We start from the raw sequence: 18,202 nt of genomic DNA, 5'->3' as shown, positions 1-18,202 counted from the left end.
GAGTGGTACTCACTGGGGTCCTTCACGTGATTGCAGTTGGATGTTGACTGGGGCTTGTAATTTGATGTTGCTGAGGGATAATGTAGAGATATTAGACTAGAGGAAAAGGTCACGGTTAGATCTTGAAAGATTAGTATGCCTGATTAAGGAATTTGAACTTTAAAACATAGTCAGTAGGGATTCCTGGAAGGATTTTGAGTAAGAAAGTGAGGTTATTAGCTCTTTCATAAGAAGATAATGAGACGCAGTGTGGGGACAGGACAAGGGATAGGCCAGAGAGGCGCAGGCTCGTTGGAAGACCTAGAGGGAAGGGGAGGAGAACTTCAAGTTTAAGGACAAAAGTAATGTTGAGGCTCATGTGTTTCTCCATAGTTCTGGCATCTTCTACTGGAAGGGTAACACGAAGCAGTTCTCTTCTTAAAGTGTCTTGGACAGGGCTCAGGACAGATAGTGGTTTAAGATTATTTGGAAAATTCTTAGGAATTATGGTTTTTCTTTTTAGGAATTATGTTGCAATAGCTATAACTGAGTTTTATTTTCTTTCTAAGTCTTCCAGAGGACATGGTTTGGGGATCAAAGACTGTGCTGCCCTCATGTCTTTGTCACGTACTGACCTTAGCTCTCATCATCTATCCTCACATCCTCACATCTTGTCAGCTTGATTCCCACTTTTGACCACTCCCTCCTCCTTGAAATACTCCTTTTTTTCATGTCCGTGACATTCCATTCTCGTTTTCCTTCTACCTCTCTGCCTGCTGCCTTTCGTCTCTTGTGTAGATATATCCACCTCCACTTGGCTGTTATGTGTTGGAGTTCCTCAAACTCAGGCCTCAGCTCCTCTCACTCCTCGCTTCTCACTTCTCATTCCATACTCTCTTCTTAGAAACTTGATTCTAAACTCAATGGCTTCTGGTATTTCTTCGCTCCCATGACTCTTGTAACAGTTAGGATTTGGGTTTGACTACAGATGACAGAAAACCCCAAGTAACTTAAATACCATGAAAGTGTATTTCTTTCCTAGGAACTAGTCTTCTTCTGTCTTGTTGCTCTGCCACTCTCAACATAGGACTTTTATCTCATGGTCCAAGATGACTTCTTGGGCTCCAGCCATCACAACCACATTTCTGCCAGCAGGAAGGAATAAGTCGGGAAGAAGGACACACTCTTTCCTTTAAGGATACTTTATGGAAGTCATACATGACACTTCTTATGTTTCATTGGTTAAAACTTAGTCAGGTGCCCACCCCAGCTCAAGGGAGGTTTGGAAATATATAGTGGCTAGCTAAAAATGAGGTGTTCTAATACTAAAGAAGAAAGGGTAAGTGGATGGATGTTAGGGTACAACTGGCAGTCTTTGCTCCATCCCCCAAATACATACCTCCAGGCCAGACTTCTCTGTAGCTCCTGCCACTTTAGTGTCCAAAGGCGTCTCAAACCCAAATGTCCAAAACTGAGCTCATGATCTCTCCCAAACCTGTCCCACTTCTGGTGTTCCCTTCCTCAGGGAAAGGGACCACGGTCTATCCAGCTGTGCAAGACAGAAACCTGTGAGCCATCCTTGGTTCTTGAGATAGACAGCACCATTTGTTCAGAATTCACCCTTGCCGTGGCTCCCCTGGGGCACAGTTTAATCCCCTGCCCCACTGTCTTTGGGCTTTGTCACTTGGCATCGGTTGGCTGATGGTATATGAGCAGACACTTTAGGCCTTGTGGAGCCAGAGGCTTGAAATGTGCTTGTGTGTTTTGGCTTCTGCCCTTCTGCCATCCACCACGGGAGAGCTTGCCCCCATGTAACTGCAGGTCCTAGAATGAGAGACACTTGGACCAACAGCAACCTGAAGCAGAAATGCCCCAACCAACCTGCAGACCTATAACAAGAAAAACAAATGATTATTGTAAGCCACCGAGAATTTGGGGTTGTTTATTATTCAACATTACAGCAGAAACCAACATAACTGCTTGTTATTCCATTACAGTAGAAAGTTAATTGATAATTATCTTGAACTTCCATATCTGCTCCTTCATTAAGTCCTGTCAGTTTATCTCAGTAATATCTCTGGAATCCAATCACCTCTCTCCATCTCCAGTGCCACCATCATCTTAGCCCAAGCTATGGCCACTTTTTGCCTGGACCACTGCAGTAACCTCCTGTCTGGTCACACAACCTCTGCTCTGGCCCCTTGGCATTCAGCTCTCTACTCAGCAGCCAGATTGACCTTCGAAAAAGGCTAATCTCATTTATAACAGTGATGGGTTTCACCGCTCTCTTGACCGAGGTGATTCTGTTACTCTCACCCATGTACAGATAATGAGGGGGCTTTCTCATCCACAGCGTCACTATACCCCATTTAAGTATATCCAGGTTACTATTTTACTGTTATCTCTCGGGGGAGGAGACTTACACCTGTCATGAGCCGTTGAACTGGGGGGGATAGTTTGTGTGGGTTGAACAAAAGATGATATCACTCCTGCTGAGCAAGTGATGGGTGAAATGCAGGCAGCGAGGAAGATGGCTCCTCGGCCCAGGCCACCTTCAGGCAGCATGCCCTCCAGCAGGTGCAGGCAGCCTTCGGGGTCGGCTAGGTCCCCACCTGGCTCTTGGATGCTTGCTGGGGCAGAGGTCGGGCGGTCTCTCGGGGCCGGCTCTTCTCTCTATGTGGTTCCCGCAGGCAGAGAAGTTCCTCTGACCTCAGTGCTCATGCTCCTCATCCCCTCCTGCCTCCCTGCTAGAGCGCAGTTTATTATCTACTCATTTTAGATGAGCTTCATCCCCTGCGCTCTTCAGGACTTGGCCTTTTGATTCACTAAAAGCTCTGCTCTGACAACCCAGAGCTGCAGCTTTCACCTCCTTCACCTCCGTTATCTCTGAAGTGGGAGTCAGCGGCTGCACCCTGACCCTGTCTTTGTCTTTGCTCCCCAGGACAGCACCGTCTTCACTCTCGCCAGGGATCCACGTGCTGATTTAGGAGTGTGAAAGAAGAAAAGCACAGCGATTCATAAACGTACTTGGAAATATTTCAATGTATGATAATGTCACTGCCCCTCTCCAATTTAAAACTATTCAATAGCTTCCTATTGATTGTAAGATAAAGAACAAAATCTTAAACATGGCCCCAAAGAGCTTTTGCCTTCCTCTCCAGCTAATTGCCCACCTGGGTATTTGAACTCCAGCCACACCAGCCTGCTTTCTGTACCTTGGAGGAGCCATGCGCCCTCTCCCATTGTGTCTTCCCTCTCTCCACCCTTGACCCTCATTCCTCCTTCCTCTGGGGAGCCCCTCCACCTCTGTGATAAATTCCCATTGTCTGACTCCTTTTATCTGAGGTGTTTCTTTCAGTTGCTGGATTATTTGGTTACTATCTCTCTCCCCCTGAGTCTGTAAGCTGTTAGGGAACAGATGCTGAGTTGTCTTTTCCACCACTGGCCCTCAGTGAGTGAATGCATGAATGAATGGATGGACGAATGGCTGCAAGGATAGCAGTTACTCGTTAGAGACAATCTTGCAACTCTGGGTCCTAATCCAATTTGGTTCATCAAAGTGATCGACGAGCCAACATGGCCTTATAAATGGCCAGAATACTTAGCTGCCTATTTGGGATAATTTGAGGGGAAAATTTAAGTCCTTCCAAGTCATCTACTCCCACCCTCTGGAAATTTGACCACTCAGTGTTATTTCTTTGGGCTGGTCCTCAAGAATCTTCCACTAAAATTCAAATAATTCTAGGAGAGTTTAGTCCTCATGAACTATACTTTAGACAGCTGACTTCACAGCTGAGCCCTAGAAATCCGGGGGAGTAGAATGGGGAAGCAAGAGAAATGGAGAGGTGGGGAGGGAGGCAGATTGTGAATGAGACCCTGAAAGGGAAGTCAAGACAGCAAAGGTGTCATCAGATTCCCAGATTTGCAAAGCTCTGATCCTTTTTCTTTCATGCTTCATGATCCAGCAAAAAGTCATTTCCCTGTTTTGAGTTATTCACCCAAGGGACGAGGATACAAAAACAAACAGGAGAAACTTCTTTAGAGTTAAAAGGAAGCACATGGCCATAGAGACCAGGTGGTTAGCATTGAATATATCCTCTTGGAAAACCTCATTCATTCATCTATTTATTCATTAAAGAAATGCTATTGTCAATCATGTGCCAAGCACTGCGCTAGCCACTGGAAATATAAAGTGAACAAAATAGACACTGTTTTTACCCCATAGAAGAGTGGGAACTTCCCACAAGGGCTTTAGAGAAGAAGGCATCCATTCTTCTGGGTCTGTCCAGACCCGTGATTTGAAACTGCCTGGAAGCAGTGGCACATGGGGATTTGGGGAAAGTTGGAGAATATACCATATTGTTGGGAGGCATAGAGAGCACTGAAAGGGAAAGGAAACAACATTCTCCTTTCCCATCTTTTGTCGTTTTTGGTGACAGGACATGGGAAGATGAGAGGAGAGAGGGAGGTGGGTTAAATGCTAGATTCCAGGAAATGTCATCATTGTGGTTTGCGACACTGATGGCCTGATGCCAGCCTCTGGCTTTGAAGCTTTGCTGCAAATAGAGAAAAGACGTCTGATCTGCAAAGGAGAGTTTAACTGCCTGGTGGTACGAGAATCCCTTAAATTTGCTACATCTTCTTTCATTTCATTTATTTCCTTTTGTTCCTGATATCCAATTTCTACCCTTGCTCAGTTATGTAAGAGCTGGAATCTTCATGTTCTGGCATCCTACCCTTAATGAAATTCCTTCTACTCCTTTTCTTACGTTTATTACACAGCCTTTCCCCCAGGCCATTACAGAATAAAGCTATTCTGCAATTTCAAGAAAAGCCATGTAATCTCTTCCTAAAACACTGCTCTGCTTTGAAAAATCAATATTCCTCCATTGGCAATTCCCCGTAATGTGGTTAGTTTAACAAAATAAAATTTGAAAAATCAAAATCTTGTGAGAACAATTGCATTCTTGCAAGTTCTCCTTAATTTTCTACTCTCCCATGTTTCTTAGACTTTCCTGTCCTACCTCATTATTGGCTAAGTGAGAAAGCCAAGAAAAGCTGGCTTTGACCATTTAGGAAGAAAGAGTGTATTAGTCTCTTGGTTATAAGTGATAGAAACTCAACTTGAGCTTGCCAAAGTGGAAAAGGTGTGGAGGGAGGGGTTGGGGCTTGTAGCAGAAGGAGGGGAGGGGTCCCTGACGACAAAATGAGCAGACATTCACCATAGAGGTCCTGCTCACTCCCACCCTTACCTGTATGATTATGAGGAAGGTGGGGATGAAGCTGGAGGAAGAGGCTTTTGCTGTTTGGGAAAAGTGTCTGGGCTAAAGGGTTAAGAGCAATTAATTGGGAAAAATGATTGTCTTCTTGCTTGGCGGTGTGGGGCTCTGTCCTGGACTCCCTGCTTGGCAAAGAGGGAAACCTTTCAAAAGAACTATCTACAAAAGCCATATCTGCTTCCTCACCCACCCACTCCCATGGAGCTGCCGGCCCCTCCCGAGAGCCGCCTCTGCTCTCCAGCTGCGCGCGGCTAGATTACCAACAACCTCCTGTTGCCAGCTAACGGACCCTTCGGTTCTTTCGTGATATGTCCAGTACTCGGACATCCTTGACCACTTCTTCTCTTTCTCTTCTCCTGGCTTCTCCTCCTCCTTTTGTACCCCAGATGTTGGGTTTTCTCAAGGCTTGGTCCTGGGCCCTCTTCTCGTCTCTCTATGCCTGCTCTTTCAGTAGGCTCATTTACTAACATTTCCATTTAGATGTCTCTTGGGCATCTCAAACTTAACATAAAAGCACAACCCTTGCAGCCCCTCCCTCAGTCCAAATCTGATCCTCTCCCATTCCTCCGTAAGAGGCACCGTCATCCACCTGACCACCAACACCCCTAGTCCCTGGGTACCATCCTTGACTCCTTGCAATTCCGTTCTCCTCTATCTAACTCATTAGCAAGTTCATTTGACTATACTTCAAATATATCTGGTATGAGCCTATCTCTCTTCGTCTCCACCACAACCACCTGGACCAAAGCCACCATCATTTCTCATGTGGTTGATCAAGCAGCCTCCTAACCGGGCTCACTATTTTCTCTCTTGCCTCTTCCACGTAGTTTTCCACAGAGTATTCTTTGAAACACAGATAATGTCACTTCCCTACTTAAAATCCTTCAGTGATGTTCCATTGCCCTAAAAATAAAGGCCAATATCTTCTCCAAGTCCAACCAGGTTCCACCTGTTCTAGCTGCTCCTAACTTTACGACCTCATCCATACCGTCTCCTGCTCTCTCGCTCTGCCCCAGGCACACGGGCTGTCCCTAAGTTCTGGGAATACACAAAGCTCTTTCCTACCCCAGGGCCTTTGCACTCACTTTCTCCTCCGCCTGGACTGCTTTTCTCCATTCACTTGTTTGTTGTTATCTTTTTTCTTACCATTTGTGACTCAGCCTAAATGTTGCCTCCTCAGATAGACCTTTGCTGATCACTCTATTCTCTGCTCTAGCACTCAGTCGTTTCCCTCCAAGTACAAATCACCATTTGCGGGGCCAGCCCAGTGTCATAGCAGTTAAGTTTTCGTGCCCCGCTTCAGCGGCCCAGGGTTCACAAGTCCGGATCCTGGGCTTGGACCGATGCACTGCTTGTTAAGCCATGCTGTGGAGGCCTTCCATATAAAGTAGAGGAAGAGGGGCATGGATGTTAGCCCAGGGCCAGTCTTCCTCAGCAAAAGGAGGAGGATTGGCAATGGATGTTAGCTCAGGGCTAATCTTCCTCACACACACACAAAAAAAACACACACAAAAAAAACCAAATCACCATTTGCAATTATTTAATTGTTTATTGCATCTCACATTAGACCGTAAGCACCCCGAGGACAGGGATAAGAACATCTGTCATGTTCTCCATTTGTCCTTAATGCCTAGCAGAAGACCTAGCCAATACTATGTGCTCAGGGAATGGTTTTTGAGTGAATGCATAAAGATAGCATCGATGATTAACTGGTAATATGTCAGTCAGGGTTCTAATTTTGACTACTGAACTACAGATATTTTTGCTGGTGAAACTTTTTTTGGAAATATTTTAATAACCTGGAGTTGAGATTATGTTATGTCTTAAGATATACTCAGAGGATTCCAAGCTGTATTTGATTTCAAATAGAACAAAGCTACATTCCATTAGAAGACATTCCAGGAGGAAAACGTCTATGGCAAGACTATTTCTTGCTCCAATTCAAAAACTTTCCTAGTAAGTAGGATATAAGCAGAATATCTTTGAAGTTAATATGGAAGCTCTGCATTGGAATCTCTATATGTGATAAAGCAAAAAGGGTGAAGATAAAATGGAGATGCTTTTTTTGGAAGAAAACTAAACTTGCTATCAATAAAAACTTTCAGGCCCTGACTACCTCCTCCCTCACTAAAAAAAACCCAAAAGTTATTTTAAAAGAATTCTCCAGAATTATCAAGCAGGAAATTAAATTATTTGAAGACGGAGTGTAAGGAGATATTAGGAGTTAACTTATAGCTCTCTCTTCAAGATTCCTTTAACTAGCATAAGGTGAAAAAGAGCTTTTTCAGTAGCTGCAAAATTTTCAACAAAAATATGTTCACCATTCAACAATGATATCATTGAACGATTTTGTTTTTTAAGATTGAGCTCTAAAAAATTTCAAATAACCTTATTTTATTTTCAATTATTTACTATTAAGTGTTCTTCATTTTATGTAGTTTTTGCTTATTTTTCAAACACTTCATTGTTGATGAGGTTGTCTAATAATTTGATGTTTGAATGATAAAACAAAAAATTATAAATACTTTTCCTGTTATTTGTAATATGTTTATAATTTCTGTAATGTGTGAAGTATTAAATATTTGTTTTCACTGATTTTTTATTTGATAAATTTCACCCGTAAAAATATCAGCATTAATGCCAATACTTCATCATAAATCTAAAGAGATATTGACAACACGCCCATATTGTTTTGTCTGAATTCTGCCATCACTACCCTTGCCTCGTCCCGCAGCCAGCAGCGGTTACAGGCGGAGACTGGTCAGCCATCGGGGCGTCCTGTCTGCTGCCTGATGCTTCATGTTGATGGGGAGTTTGACCTTGACCAGGTTTGATGATCAAGGTGTTCATAGCCCACCTGCTCGGATCTTGATGGGGCTGGTGTGCCTGCTCCAAACTGAGGTCGTGTGCTTACTCATCCAGGGGAAGAGGATGAACCTTCAAGGGACATGTGGTATGTGTCCCTTTTAATCACTACAATAGCCCTATGGTGTGGGTAGCATTGGTACTATTTTTCAGTTGAGGACACTAGGGCTTAAAGAGGTCAAGTAATTTCCCCAAGACCCCACAGCTAGTGAGTGCAGGAACCAAGAGCTGAGCCCACACCAGTCTGACACCAAAGCCCTTTCCACTCTGCCTCCCGACTTCGTGGCAGGAACCAACCGAAATTGTGCTTTTGTGAGAACCCAGCTCCAACCTTTCTGAGAGAAAAAGAAGAAGGATCAAAGCAGTTTTGTGTTGTGCTAGAACTGTGATGGAGTTTCAGAGCCCTCCAGTCCAGGGCTGCAGAGGATGAAAAGCGGTCCCAACAAGTGAGCTGGGTACCATTCAGAGGCACCCTGCCTTCAGTGGCTGGCTCCTAGCTGAATATAAAACAGAGAAGGAGAGTCTCTTTCTTAGTCTTGCCTCTAAGAACAGTTGACCCACTAGGAGGAGAGAGGAGGAGAACCTCGTCTCTGAGAACATCTATGGAGGCTTTCTTCAAACACCTTCCCTGTAAATACCAAAAATCCTGTAAAATGTTAATTGCAGATGTTTCATTCATTAGGTTAGATAATAAGTCCTCCTGCTGTTGCTGTTAATACTACCACTATTATTACTCCCACTGGTTAAGGTTTTCAGAGATCTAACTCAACTGTCCTCAATTACAGCTTTGTAGTGGATTCATCGTCCGTGGAGAAGCTGATGGAGCTCTGGAGGGAGGAATGGGAGTGTTGATCACAATTTAAAATAAAAGCTTTCATTCCTTTTTGCGTTCAGAACCGCAAAGCTCACGTTTTAATCGGTACTGTAAATATTTGAAAAAATTGTCTTTAAATTCTCGCTGTGTTTAAAGTTGTATATTCTAACCACAACCTAATAGGTACTTAATTATCAACTTGCATTAGGACATTCTGTACACTGTTTGCCTCAAATTGATTTTTAAATAAAATTCATAGATTTTTTTCTAATTAGCACACCCTTTCAGATTATGGTGTTTGCTATTGTTTTAGGCTTTGAATAAAAGCTATTTGCTGCTAAATTGAATGGATAAAATGTACAAATAATAATTGACACAGAATTCACGACTACGGTTAAAGTAAAATCCTTTGGAAACAGAATAAAACAATGATATGCACCAAAAGTATTGTAAAACACTTGTAGTTAAATCTCTCAAAGGTAATGGCAAATCAGAGGGGCTGTCACATCTGGCTTGTCACTCAATGCCTAAAAAAACTTATATCAGCCTTTCTTAGCTTGGAGATTGATTTGAACTCAAAACAATTGGGATCCATACCAAGTTACAATACAATGCAAATGGTCACCAGGCCTTGCACACTCCCAGGATTGTAGCTAAAGACTAAAACAGTGGAGTCCCACCAAGACTCATCGGCGACATTCAATTGACATTTTAGGGAATTAAGCACTAATAAATCAGATATCCATTTAGGTTCAAGTGTAAGTTCTGTGTGTTGGCAAAAGTAACATTGTTCTATTGGAGTGTTTGGGGTTTTTTTCATCGAAACAAAGACATTAAGAATTTGTCTCTGCTGAATTCTTAAGGAACTGAGGACTTTGGTTATTTTTGTGATTTTCAGAGGCATGACCACTTAGTCAAGCTAATATAACCATTCCTATTCCTGATACAAGTTTAAAGAAACTGGACTATTTAAACTGCCAACTAGACCTAAAGAGCTATTTTTTTAAAATAAAGACTGTACTAGCCAACACTGGAAACAATTTAAAAGTATGTCAATAAGAAAAATGTTAAAATATAGAGAGATCTCAGAGCCATATAATTAAGTAAAAAAAACAAATTGCACAATAATATGTACAATACCATAACATTTATTAAAAAGAATCCTCTAGAAGCATACATGCACATTTCAAACTGTAACAAGGGCCACATGGGGAAAAGATGAGGTTTGGGTAGAAAGGGGACGTATTCATGTATTATTTTGAACTTAAACATTAAGAAGTAAAGCAAGGGGCCAGCTCCATGGCATAGTGGTTAAGTTCAACATGTTCCACTTTGGCAGCCCGGGTTCACAGGTTTGGATCCCAGGCACAGATCTACACCACTTGTCAGCCACTCTGAGGCAGCGACCCACATACAAAATAGAGGAAGACTGGCAAAGATGTTAGCTCAGGGCTAATCTTCTTCAAGCAAAAAAAGAGGAAGATTGGCAACAGATGTTACCTCAGGGCTAATCTTTCTTCCCCAAAATAGAAAAAAAAGAAGTAAAACAAAACCAAATACAAACAGGCAAACAAACAAAACCTCTGAGAATTCTAAACTAATATTGTATGTATTGGTCTGTTCCAGCCACCACAACAGAGTACCACAGACTGGGTAAACAACAGACATTTATTTCCTCATGGTTCTGGAGGCTGGAGGTCCAAGACCAAGATGTTGGCAGAGTTGGTTTCTCCTGAGGCCTCTCTCCTTGCCTTGTTGACGGCACCTCCTCCCTGTGTCTTCACATGGCCTTGTCTCTGTGTGTGTGCATCCCAGGTATCTCTCCCTGTACATCCTAATCTCTTCTTCTTATAAGGGTACCAGTCATATGGGATTAGGACCCGTCCTAAAGACTTCCTTTTAGCTTTAATCACCTCTTTAAAGACCCTATCTCCTAATACAGTCACATTCTGAGGGACTAGGGGTTAGGACTTCAACATATGAATTTTGAGGGGACACAATTCAGCCCATAACACAGTATTTTCACTCCATTTTATTGTATTTATTTATTTTATGGGAATTAATGCTGCCTTTATTAAACAAAACACAATTTTAATAAACCACATTTAGAGAACAATTTCTCATGAACACTTGAACACTGGTTACAGACTTAATTCAATAACTTTCCCAAGCAATTTAAACCAAAATTATTGTCTTATGATGACTGATTATTTGAAACTTCAAATATTTTCATTTAAAATTCTAGACCAGACTGCTTATGTTCCACAGTATATTGGTTTTAACAAAAACTGTATAGTTTTACGTTATAGATGGCTAAAGATACACTAAAGATGACTTTGAAAATGTATTCTGGTAAATAGTCTCAGAACTAAAATCTCCCTCAGCTTCGCTAGGATGCAATTTAAAGGTTGTGCCTCTCAATCCAATACTCAAATGCCATTTCTCTAAGCTTCCTTCCTTCACGGTCCCATGGAACTTGATTCGTATTTCCGTTGTCCTGTTCATCAACTGGTTGCAGGATACTCTACTGGATGTATTCCACTCTGGATTGTGGGTAACCCAAACATAGACTGTGTATCAACACATCTTTCTATCCCTCATCATCTAGCAAAGGTGTTCTACATAGTAGTGTTATGGGTTGAATTGTGTCCCCCACAAATTCATATGTTGAAGTCCTAACCCCCAGTACCTCGGAGTGTGACCTTATTTGGAAATAGGATCATTACAGATGTAGTTATTTCAGAGTCATACTGGAGTAGGGTGGGCCCCTAATCCAATACGACTAATGTCCTTATAAAAAGGGAAGATTTGGCCACAGACATGCAGACAGGGAGAACGCCATGTGAACTTGAAGACAGAGATCAGGGTGATGCTGCTACATCCATGGACCATCAAAGAATGCCAGCAACCACCAGAAGCCAGGCAAGGGGCATGGACCAAATTCTCCTCCACAGCCCTCAGAAGGATCCAACTCTGCTGATGCCTTGATTTTGGACTTCTAGCCTCCAGAACTGTGAGACCATCAATTTCTGTGTTGAAGGCACTCAGTTTGTGGTACTCTGTTATGGCAGCTCTAGGAGACTGGTATAGCGGGTATCGATAGGCAGAGTGAAAAAGAGTGTGGTTAAAACTGCACCCAGACAACAGCCATCACTGGGACATGTGGGTCCCCTTCCCAGAAATATTTGTTGAATTTGATTCTCTTTTGTGTCTTATCCCCCTTATGTGTCTCCCCTCCTGACAAGATTGCATAGGCTCTTCTATGGCAGGAAGAAGGCCCGTTTCTTGCACTGCACAAAGAGGTCCTCGTTCTACCTCTGATGAAGCAAACCTTTTTTTGAGTGCTGCTGAAGTTGTCATTTGCTTAAAGTAATGCATACACGAAACAAGATTCAGATGAGAAGAAACGAGCTTCACAACTCAGACTTACCAGCACAAACTTATCTTCAGGCACACATTTTTAACCAGCTCAGTATCTGTTCCCGGGCCAGGCACAAGTTGTGCAGTGACGTGCGTCTCTGGCTGTCACACTTGTTTATGATCTTGGAGATCGTGCTCAACCATTTACAGCTCCAGCTACATTTCTTACTCGGGAGCTGGGGTTGGGAATCCCCACAGCGGTTTTGGGGAAGTGAGACCAGAGAACCAATTTGCATTTGTGGCCCATGCACTTACCCTGCCCTGTCAAGTGCTAGGTTCTGACTATCCTGTTGCTTAAAATTCAGGTGTCCTTGCAGCTATGGGGCAGGCACACCAAGGCCCCAATTTTCATGTTTATTTCTTTGTTCCGTATGGATAACTCGCTTACCTTCAAGTGCATCCCTGGATGTAGAAGCGAAAAACAGTTAGGATGGGTCCACTAAAAAGAGAAAAAGGAAAGGGAATTGAGACCTTGTGAGCACTTACCATGTGTAGGGTGCTGTGCAGACACAAGCTCATTGAATCTCAACAATGATGAAACCCACTTGGAGACTAGGTATTACACATGGAGATACTGATGTTTAGAGAAGTCAAATCGTGGGCTCCCATGCATTTGACTAGTTCATAGTAGGCCTGGAATTCAAAATCACATCTGTCTGACTGTTGAGCTTTGCTTTGTAACCACATTACCAACAGGGGTTATAAAAAAGCTGGAGTGGCTGTGTAGACAATAAACAGAAATGTAGGCAAATGGGTATAAAACAGAGCTGAGAGTTTCCAGGCAACCAGGAACAGATTGCAAGCTCTCATCTGATAAATAATTCAGAGCAATTCATCAAGAAAAAGAAACTTTCTGAGAAATTTTCTACAAGGATCTTTTGTAATTATGGGATCAACATAATTATGTGCAACATCTCCTACCATTCACGAATTGTCTCATTTTCCTCCCTTCGAAAGTGGGGGCCAAGATGATGTGGGAGTTGTGGGAGGTGTCCAGGAGGTGTGGGCAGTGTGAGGAGTCAGAGCGAACAGGCCAGTGCTGGGTCTCCAAGCCACATGGGTCTGGGCCTGGCTCTGTGTGTGTGTGTGTGTGTGTGTGTGTCTGTGTAAAAGAAGGGACCAAAGCTTGAAGAGGTCAGAGCAGATGGAAACAGGGTAAATCTAGAGTCATTCCTGACCCAAGGGCAATCTGCTATGTGCTCTGTGTATTTTTCAAAGTAGCACCAACAGACTCTGGGGTGCACGTGTAAGGACGTCTAAAGAAACGGGCAGAAGCATCTTCCAGCTGGCCATGTTTTACATCATCCCTTGATTAAAGGTGAGACCACGATCCAGCTCTCGGAAGGCATTGCTACGGTGGTTCAAGCACCAGAGGCAGCCCTCGGATGGAGAGCAGCTTAAGAATAGTTGAGACAAAGGACTGTAAAAGCGGCTGAGCATGTCCCAGGGCTCCCGAGCGCTTGGATGCCCACTGCACCGGCGTCTGCTCTGCGGAACCCTGTCCGCCGCGTGGCCACGGCAGCCTCCGCAGCGCTGTGGAGGTCAGCGCCGCCTGCTTCCCTGGGGCAGACGGGCCGCCTCTGACGTCACGCTGGCCTAACGGTCCTGCCAAGCGCGTCAGCCCCGGACTCCGCAGGCAGTTGCTCCCCAGCCCGACTCGCGCAGGGCCTCTGCAGCTCCGTCCTCTGGGCACGGCTGTCGGCCCCTCTGGAACGACCCGAGAGCTTGTTCGGCCCCTCACCAGTCAGGCCTTAGCTGCGGCCGGGAGGTCTCAGCAGACAAGCCGGGTAATTGAACATATGCAAGTTGTTTACTTTGTCCATAAAACAGTGACCACACTCTGAGGAGGAATCGTCTCGTTAAAAAAGACTCCTGCGCCTCATCACTCAGTGCCTGGCTCTGCCAGATGCGGGGACTTTCTTCCTAGCAATTAAAATAAACAATCCACATGTGCACAGTCAACCCTGGGGAAAAGGTGTCAGGAAATAAAGATGTCACAGATTTTGAAATAATAATGTGTTTAAGAGCAGCTTGGCTCTGGGAAGTGGCATTTCTTAGCGGTTAGACTCTGAACAGCTTCAAAATCGGAAGAGAAGGCAGCGCTCACACGGTCCGACCTCAGCGCTTTATGGTGAAGGAAACTGAGGACTAGTTTCTTCAGGATCACAGTCGGCGCGGAATTGCTGAGACCATAAGCCTGCTCTGACCCTCCGTGGGTGCTTGCCTGTCTGGTGAAGAGGACCAGTGGGGACCACAGGGGTCAGGGTAGCCCTGGAATTCGGGAACCCAAGGCGATAGTCACAGGTCAGAGGAAAGGGCGAGTGGGAGGAACGCCTCGGGCAGGGATGAATAGGGTGTACTTCTGGGGCCAGAGGGACCAGCCTGATTGGTGGGGGGAAAGTGAGAATTAAAGTTGGGTAGTATACTGGTCAGAGTTAATGACTGCAGAAACCAGGGTCCATGCTAGCCGGTAAAGCAGAAAGGACTTAGCAGTATGTGTTACTCACAGAATGCGAAGGATAAACAAATAGTCTCTAAGCTGAGCCTCCAAGAATGACTCCCTTAACTACACTGCAAAACCGGGCTGCCAAGAGAGCTGAGGCCTCCGCCATGATCAGGAAGCTGCCAGATTAAGATGTTGCCCCCCAACCAGGAAGTCACTGCTTCCAAACCAGAACCCACTGCCCCTGCCACAATCCATGCCAGGAAAACGGATGCTTCATGCCCAGTTTCTCTTTCCACATACCTCAGTCGTGAATCAAAATCTCACCTGACAGCATCCAACAGGAGGAACTGAAACCAAAGCCAGAACTCGAGCTGCACAGGAGTCAGGAAAATGTGGTTTTTAGCTTTCACTGTGCAGCTTAGGAAGGAATGCTAGAAAGAATTTGGAATGCATATTGAACAAGCCCATCCCCTATGTTCACCACAGCTGGAGAGCTTGGAGCCGCAGGACCAACACCTGTGTTGGGGAACTTGGATTTATGTGGTTAGAAGTAAGGAGTCACTGATAAGTTCTTGGCCAGAGGAAAGTTGTGAAGAAAGTGATTTTGAAAAGATTTATCTAAAAACATTATTCAGCCTAGATTTGTCACCAGGAAGTCTTAGGAAAAAAGAATGTGCAGGAGACTGTTGCTGTAATATACTAATGTCAGAGACAATGAAGGCATGGAGCAGGGGTGGCAGGAGCAGAGAGGAGGGGAGTGATAACTAACGGCATTGAGTATTTGATGCCTGGTGAGATGGGTGATGAAATGAGCCATAAACTCTGTCAGCAGAGACGATGTCACGTGTCCCTGGACTCTCGGGTTTCCCCAATGCATGGCTTACAATAGGTGCCCAATAAATGATTAACGGGTAAATGAGAAGAACAATTCAGAGATGGTAAGTGATCTTCAAAAGGCAGGGGATTAAATAGCTATTGAAAACAATGAGTCAATTGATTTTGCTATTTTTCCCCTCTTGGTCACCAGTAGCATGAGAAATAAATAGAAAGAACACTTTACAAAGAGTGAAGGGGGAGACTGAGGAGATTGAGGAGTAGCAGAATGGGAGAAAGTAAAAGATAGAGCTGATTCTCTAGCAGATGCAAGGGTTCTAGGACTATATGAATTGGGAGAACAATCTGAACCTTGAGGGTAACCCCACGGGGGAATGTAGAACAGCCGCCAGACGAGGGGAAGGAACCCCGACTCCAGACCCTCAACAATGCCTAAGCAGAGAGCAGGGGGAAGCTTCTCCAACAGACTGCACACCACTGCAGCTGAGTTTCCCCCTATTCACTCCATTCCCCCCTCCCCTCGCCCATTTCCACAAACTCCAGAACATCATAATTAGAGAATTAAAGAATAAATTTAAAAATCAAAGGACTAGACATAGTGTAAAATCAAAATGCTGACATAGAAGAAAGACTTGAGGTCATCTCAGTGATGCAAATGGAACAGACACAAATGTGAAAGCAGAGAAGGTAATAGATGTGGTGCAGAGATGAAGATAATCCAACATAAGAATAATTGGTGTCCCTGAGGTAGAGGATTGACAAGTGGAGCAGAAGATGTGCTCAAAGATACACACACAAAAGATTTCCCACACAGAGTTGAATCTGCAGATAAAAGCACCTCGTGTTCTTGGAGATTTTGATATGAAGGCTCTGCGCCCAGGCATACCCTTGAGAAGCTATTGAACTGTATGCATAAACAAAGAATCTCCAGGCATCCAGAAAAACACAAATCAACCTCAACAGAAACAGATTAGACTGACCTCAGAATTCTTCCCAACAACAATCAGAGCCTTACAACAATGGTGTAATGTCTACAGAGTTCTGAAAGAAAGTGCAACCCAAGACTGTTGCACCCTGTCAAGATGTCATTCAAACGTCCAGGCAACAGACAGACATCTTCATACAGTCCCATGAGTCTTCTTAAAAAAATGTTTTACAATAAAATCTTACCGACTGATAGATGAATCACAACTAGAAAACAAACAAAATCCATCGGAAGTAGGGAATCTCTGATAAGAGACTGACAAGCGAATATGGAATCCACTTAAATATAGAGTTAACTAAATAATTATGAGAACACATAGTTATAGAGCACCATGCATGTGTTAAAAAACTGGAAAATATTAAAATAATCATATAACCTACAAAAATCAGAGGGGGTCAAATGAAAGAATTAGTAACATTCTCATCTTTCAGAGAAAGGAATTCATTAGTATTGTCTGAAATTGATATGTAAAGTTATAAAAATAAACAATAACCCCAGCCTCTTTTTTCTTTCTTCTTCATAATCACTCTTTCTTTAATCCAAAAGGAATCTTTAGGAAACAAACCTCTTGTGGAGAAGAAACTTTTTTAGTGATTCTTCAAGTTTCACTTCAGTTTCTTTTGTTAAATTCCACTAAAATAAAGTGCCTAAAAAATTAAAAACAGTTTCTGTTATACGATTCCAAGTTTATAAAAGCAATCTTGCTTATTAACTGTCTCTGCTATCTATACAAATAGTAAATATTCAGATCATGTTTTTGTTTATGAGTTACGGGCTTGGGGTAATATAAACCACTTTCATCTCCTCATGTTTAGGACTGTGTGAATTCTTTATAATAAGCATTTTTTTTAACAATAGCAATAAAGTGACATAATTTATCACAATAGAAAGGCTGGAGGGAAATATGCCCAGATGATGACTAGGGTTCATTCTGGGTGGTGTGAATGTGGATGATTCTTAGTTGTGCAATTGTCTTCGGATAAAGTCCAGACTTGGAAGTCGTTGGCAAGGCTTCCAAGGTTCCTCATGTCTTGCTCCCTGCTTACTTCTCCAGCCTCAACTTTCTTCATACATGAAGCGTGGATTCCACGCTCTGGCCGTATTGAGCTGCTCGTAATTTCCTGGCGGGTTCACGCTTGCTCGTTTCTGGGCCTTTGTCTTTCTGTTTGCTCTGCTTGCATCACCCTTTGGCTCCTCCCTCTGATCCTCCACTGTGCTCCTTTTCCTGGCTAATGCCTACTCATTTAAAAAATTTTTATTATTATTATTTTTTATTGTGGTAAAATATGTATAACATAAAATTTACCATTTTAACCATTTTAAGTGTACAGTTCAGAGACATTAGTACATTCACAGTATTGTGCAACTATCACCACCATCCACCTCCAGAACTCTTTTCATCATCCCAAACTGAAACTCTGGACCCATTAAACAATAATTCCCCATTTCCCCCTCTCTCCAGCCCCTGGTAATCTCTATTCTACCTTTTATCTCTATGAATTTGCCTATTCAAGGTATTTCATATAAGTGGAATCATACAGTATTTATCTTTTTTTGTCTGCTTATTTCACTTAACGTTT

Source organism: Ceratotherium simum, chromosome 10 (genome assembly GCF_057802395.1).
Source record: "Ceratotherium simum simum isolate JZ-2026a chromosome 10, ASM5780239v1, whole genome shotgun sequence".
NCBI classification, from domain to species: domain Eukaryota; kingdom Metazoa; phylum Chordata; class Mammalia; order Perissodactyla; family Rhinocerotidae; genus Ceratotherium; species Ceratotherium simum.
This window is presented reverse-complemented; position numbering follows the sequence as displayed.